We start from the raw sequence: 6101 nt of genomic DNA on the forward strand, positions 1-6101 counted from the left end.
CCCTAGATCTCTCCCCTTGAAACAACAATAAGCTGAACATCTAAAACTCAACATAAAACACCAAAATTGCACACCAGCACTTCAGAACATTGGATCTACACATAAGAGCTACCACAGGTCAGAATCCTGGATGTCAGGCAGTGGACTGGGAGTAATAAAGAAGTTGCCTCTCGCAGCCACCAAAGCTCCCTGTAGGAGGAAGGAAAGGGGTGAAAGCACAATGACTTTCCTGAACAATCCTGTTGGGACATGCCGGGGCTTGTATGCAGCTGACTGGAGGGCTCAGTCATCAGGGCAGAAAGTGGAGAAATGAGGCGAGACCGCAGAGAAACAACAGCTGATTTTTACCAGCCTTAGTTGCAAAACTGAGGCTGAACCTCAGCCCCAACCCCCAACCCAGAAAGCCCCTCTCCCCATATCCTCTGAGACCGATCACTGCAGAGCCCCAGGGGAATCTGAGCAAACCCTGCCAAGACTGAAGCTACCTCTTGCAGCCTCTGGAGCTCCTGCAGGAGGAGGGGGAGGGGAAAAGGAGCACGAGTTCCTGAGGTGAGTTCCCTGAACAGCTCTGCCTTGGAAAGCTGTGAGCTGTGGCTGGCCGGCTGCAGGGTACAGTCATCAGGGCAGAAAGCAGAAAAGCGGGGTGGGACTGTAGAAGAACAACAGCTGATTTTTGCTAGCGGAGATTGCAAAACCGAGGCTGAGCCGCAGCCCCCAACCCCCAACCCAGAGGGCTCCTCCCCTGCTACCCTCTGAGACCAATTATCCTGGAGCCCCAGAGGAATCTGAGCAAATGCTAACAAAACTGCTAGGGATCCGAAGGCTTAACGCCATCTACTGGAAACCAAAAGAAGAGCGCCTTCTTTGCAGCAGGCTAAAGAGAGACCTTTATTTAACAAATCTTCTTTCTGGAAAAAATGCAGAATACACTTCCATTAATGCCCAGGTGGAGAAATAGTCCATTAAACACCATGAACAACCAAGATGACAAGGTATCTCAGAAAGAAAGAGAAAAATCTCCAGAAAATAAGCTTACAGACATAGAAATGTGCGACTTAAATGACAGAGACTTCAGGATAATACTTCTGAAAAAACTCAATGAGATCCAAAACAAATCATATTAACAATTTCATGAATTAAAAAAAACAACTAGATGAGCAGAGCAAGGAGATTGAAACCCACAAGAAGAACAGAATAGATATTCCGGAGATGAAGAACACACTGCAAGAGTTGAAAAATGAAATAGCAAGCTTGGAAAATAGAGTTGACCAAATGAAGGAAAAGATCAGTGATATCAAAGACAGAAATCTAGAAATAAATCAGAAGGAAAAAGAGAGAAACCGAAGAATAAAAAATAATGAAAGAGAAATACAAGAACTATCTGATACCATCAGGACAGGAAACATAAGAATAATGGGCATTCTCGATGGGGAGACAAAGAAGCGAAGACTAGAAAGTATTTTCAGACAAACAGTTGATGAGAACTTCCTAAAGATAAAGAATGAGCTGGAGCTTGGAATTCAAGAAGTCAACAGGACACCTAATTATCTCAACCCCCAAAGACTTTCACCAACACACATTGTATTACAGTTATCAAAAATCAATGACAAAGATAGAATTCTCAAGGCAGCCAGTGAGAAGAAAATGGTAACATATAAAAGAAAACCCATTAGATTATCCTCAGACTTCTCAGCACAGACCTTACAAGCCAGAAAGGGATGGAATCAAATATTTAAACTATTAAGGAACTACCAGCCTAGAATAATATATCCAGTTAAGCTCTCCTTTAGATATAAGGGAGAAATCAAGACCTTTTCAGACATACAAAAATTGCGGGAATTCTCTAATATGAGACCTGCACTACAGGAAATACTGAAAGAGGTCAACTCATCTAAAACAAAACAACAACAACAACAACAACAACAACAACAACAACACAACAACAAAAATCCATAATTAGAAATAAAGTGACTAGCAGGCAAGTAGAAATAGAGGAGTGCAACCCTTATTAAGAGCAGGACATTATAGCTTAAATAATAAGAAATGAATTGTTATAACAAGATAGTAATGAACGTTCAATATACATAGAGAAAAATTGAGACAACAATGACTGAAAAGGGGAGGATTCAAAAATCCAAATTCACAAAGAGGAATGGAGATAAGATACATGCAGAAGAAAATAGACGACTGTATATATATATAAAACTATCCTTTACATACTCGTAATGGTAACCACACACTGAAGATTCAGAACTGAAGTATATAACATGAAACAAGAAGAACCAGAGGCAAAACCCACAAAAGCCAACCAAAATAAAGAAAACAGAACCACATGGACAAGGAAGCGATGGAAACACTGAGCTACCAGAAAGCAAAAGATAAAATGGTTATAAGAAGACATCATATTTCAATAATTACCCTAAATGTAAATGGAATGAAATAACCAATAAAAAGGCACAGAGCTGCATAATGGATCAAAAAACAAAACCCAACCATATGCTGCCTCCAGGAGACACATCTCAGCTCCAAAGACAAATATAGACTCAAAGTGAAAGGGTGGAAAATGATATTTCAAGCAAATGGCATTCAGAGAAAAGTAGGAGTAGCAGTGCTCATATCAGACAACATAGACTTCAAAATAAAAAAGGGAAAGAAAGATGTGAGGAACACTTCGTAATGATAAAGGGAATCATGTACCAAGAAGAGGTAACACTTATTAATAACTATGCTCCCAATCAAGGAGCCGCAAAATAAAGAAATCACTAACAGAACTAAAGGGAGAAACAGACCAAAACACTATTGTAGTAGGGGACCTAAATATCCCATTGTCGGATATGGACAGATCATCCAAACAGAATATTAATAAGTAAATAACAACTTTGAATGACACTTTAGTCCAACTAGACATAACTGACATTTACAGAGCCTTCCATCCCAAAACAATGCTTATACATTCTTCTCCAGTGCACATGGAACATTGTCAAGAATCGACCACATACTGGGACACAGAAATAGCCACAACAATTATAAGAGGGTAGAAATCATACCAACTATATTCTATGATCATAATGCTTTGAAACTAGAGATCAACTGCAAAAAGAAATCAGGAAGAACCACAAACACATGGAGATTAAACAACATGCTACTGAAGATAACAGATCAGAGAAGACATAAAAAGATAGATAAAGAGATACATAGAAATGAATGATAATGATAGTACAACATATCAAAACTTTTGAGACATGGAAAAGCGGTCATAAGAGGACAGTTCATATCATTACAGGCCTATATCCAAAAACAAGAACTAGCCCAAATAAATAACTTAATGCTTCACCTTAAAAAACTAGAAAAGGAAGAACAAATGAAGCCTAAAGTCAGCAGAAGGAAAGAAATCACCAAAATTAGAGCAGAAATAAATGAAATTGAAAACAAAAGAACAATAGAAAAAATAAATGCAACAAAGAGCTGGTTCTTTGAGAAGGTTAATAAAACTGACAACCCCCTGGCTAGACTCGCTAAAGAAAAAAGAGAAAGGACACAAATAAACAAAATCAGGTATGAAAGAGGGAAAATTATGACTGATATTGCAGAAATACAAATGATCATACAAGAATACTATGAAAAAGTATATAACGCCAAATTTAATAACCTAGAAAAAATGGACCAGTACTCAGAAAAGTATAATCTTCCTAGACTGAATCAAGAAGAACTGGAAAATCTAAAAAGACTGATCAGCAGTATGGAAATTGAAACAATCATCAAAAACCTACCAAAAAATAAAAGTCCAGGATTAGATGGCTTCACCAGTGAATTCTACCAAACATTCAAAGATGATTTAATACCTATTCTCCTCAAACTCTTCCAAAAAATCAAAGAGGAGGCAATACTTCTCAGCTCACTTTATGAGGCCAATATTACTCTGATACCAAAACCTGGTAAGGATAACACACAAAAAAGAAAACTACAGACCAATATCTCTCATGAACACAGATGCAAAAATCCTAAATAAGATACTAGCAAACCGAATATAGCAACATATTAAAAAGATTATATACCTCGATCAAGTGGGCTTCATCCTAGGGGCACAAGTATGGTTCAACATACACAAATTGATTAATGTGATACACCACATCAAAAATTAAAAAAATAAGAAACATATGATCATATCAATAGATGCAGAAAAAGCCTTTGACAAGATACAGCATACATTTATGATCAAAATACTTAACAAAATTGATATAGAAGGAAAGTGCCTTAACATAATAAAGGCCATATATGACAAACCCTCAGCCAACATTATACTTAATGGTGAAAAACTAAAAACTTTCCCTCTAAGATCAGGGACAAGGTAAGGCTGTCCACTATTGTCACTGTTATTCAATATAACATTGGAGGTCCTAGCAAGTGCAATCAGATTAGAGAAAGATATTAAAAGCATCCAAATAGGAAACAAAAAAGTCAAAGTGTCACTATTTGTGGATGACATGATTCCTATAAGAAAACCCTAAATACTCCACAAGAAGACTACTAGAAACAATAAGCAGATACAGTAAATTATGTGGATACAAAATCAATGTTCGAAAATTCATAGCATTCCTATACTCTAACAATGAAGTGTCAGAAAGAAGTGGTAAAAGTAATTCCTTTTGCAATTGCAACAAAAAGAATAAAATACCTAGGAATAAATTTAATGAAACGTGACGGACCTATATAATGAACACTATAAGACTCTATTAAAAAAAAATCGAAGAAGATACAAAGAAATGGAAAGATATTCCGTGTTCTTGGATTGGAAGCATCAATATAGTTAAAATGACCATATTATCTAATGCATTATACAGATTTAATGCAATCCCCATCAAAATCCCATCAGCATTTTTTAAAGATATAGAACAAGAAAAATCATCAGATTTGTATGGAAATACAAAAGATCCTAAAATGCCAAAGCCATCCTGAGAAAAAAGAACGAGGCTGGCGGCATCACTCTGCCTGATTTAAAATTATACTACAAAGTGATGGTAATCAAAACAGCATGGTATTGGCAGCAAAACAGACACACGGACCAGTGGAACAGAATTGAGAGTCCAGAAGTAAACCCATATTTATATGGGCAAATAATTTTTGACAAAAAAGCCAAAAATACGCAGTGGAGAAAGGAAAGCCTCTTTAATAAATGGTGCTGGGAAAACTGGAAAGCCATCTGCAAAAGAATGAAGCTGACTGCTGTCTATCACCACACACCAAAATTAACTCAAAATGGATTAAAGACCTGAAACAATAAAATGTACAGAAGAAAACATAGGAACTAAACTCAAGGACCTTGGACTTAAAGAGGGTTTTATTAATTTGACCTCGAAGGCAAGAGAAGTAAAACCTAAAATAAATGGATGGGACTACATGGAACTAAAAAGCATCTGTTCAACAAAAGAAACCATCAACAAGGTAAAAAGACAACCATCTGAATGGGAAAATATATTTGCAAGCAACATCTCCGATAAGGGCCTAATATCCAAAATATACAAAGAACTCATACAACTCAATCACAACAAAAAAACTAATGATCCAATAAAAAAATGGGCAGAGGACCCAAACAGACACTTCTCCCTACAGGACATACAAATGGCCAACAAATATGTGAAAAGGTACTCAACATCACTAGCTATTAGGAAAATGCAAATCAAAAGCACAATGAGATACCATCTCATACTTCTCAGAATGGCTATAATCAACAGGACAAGGAATAACAAATGTTGGAGAGGATGTGGAGAAATAGGAACCCTCATACACTGCTGGTGGGATTGCGAATTGGTACAGCCACTACGGAAAACAGTATGTAGATTCCTCAAAAAACTAAGAATTGATCTACCATATCCAGCAATCCCTCTAGTGTGTGTTTACCCCAAAGATTTGAAAACTCATATCTATAAATTTATTTGCACACCAATGTTCATAGCAGCATTTTTCACAGTGGCCAGGACATGGAAGCAACCAAAGTGTCCTATGATAGATGATTGGCTAAAAAAGCTGTGGTACATATATACAATGGAATATTACTCAGCCATAAGAAGAGATGAAATACTGCCATTTGCAACAACATGGAT

Source organism: Pteropus vampyrus, unplaced genomic scaffold (genome assembly GCF_000151845.1).
Source record: "Pteropus vampyrus isolate Shadow unplaced genomic scaffold, Pvam_2.0 Scaffold87, whole genome shotgun sequence".
NCBI lineage: Eukaryota > Metazoa > Chordata > Mammalia > Chiroptera > Pteropodidae > Pteropus > Pteropus vampyrus.